This window comes from Etheostoma spectabile, chromosome 6 (genome assembly GCF_008692095.1).
Source record: "Etheostoma spectabile isolate EspeVRDwgs_2016 chromosome 6, UIUC_Espe_1.0, whole genome shotgun sequence".
Taxonomy (NCBI): Eukaryota; Metazoa; Chordata; class Actinopteri; order Perciformes; family Percidae; genus Etheostoma; species Etheostoma spectabile.
The window spans coordinates 20878360-20878917 of NC_045738.1; the positions used below are offsets into that span (position 1 = coordinate 20878360).

Here is a 558-nt window from a genome sequence, read left to right on the forward strand (position 1 = left end):
ATACCTTAAATGGGTCACCAGTTATGAAAGTATGCATGGCTTACGCATAAGGGACGGACTCTGATGAATCCTGCAAAGTTTTGAGCCGATCGGACAATGAACACTCTAGTTACACCCACTTCCTGTTTCGAGGGCGAAACGCACAAAATGGCCACCCCGCCATGGCCATTTCCTATGACGAAAAGTTTTTCTTTTAATAACTTTAACATCTTTAACATCTTAAGAAATCTCTTGGAGGAGTTTGTTATAGTATGACAAGTACAAATGGCCTAAATCACACTAATTTTATACTTTTGATTCAAAATGGCGAACTTCCTGTTGGGTTTAGGGTATGGCTCCAATGGAGTTTTTTGTCCGTCTTGCCATACTACATATGTGTATTAAGTTTTGTGATTCTACGTTAAACGTACTGCAGGGGCTTAATCTTCTTAGTTTTGTAGGGGTGCTAGGGGGCCATTTTTGTGCGCCTATTCCCGAAACCCTTAAAGTACGTGAGTTTTAACTAGACTAGAATTTGGTGAGTTTTGGATATGTTAAGCCCCTCAAAAAGGCAATTAA

The 558-nt window shown here is 40.0% G+C and overlaps 1 protein-coding gene across 3 annotated transcripts in view; it reads left to right on the forward strand.

Annotated features, from left to right (window-relative positions):
• The window catches only part of ptpn2a (protein tyrosine phosphatase non-receptor type 2a), a 24250-nt gene that overhangs the window by 18718 nt on the left and 4974 nt on the right, over window positions 1–558 (forward strand). The window lies entirely within an intron of this gene.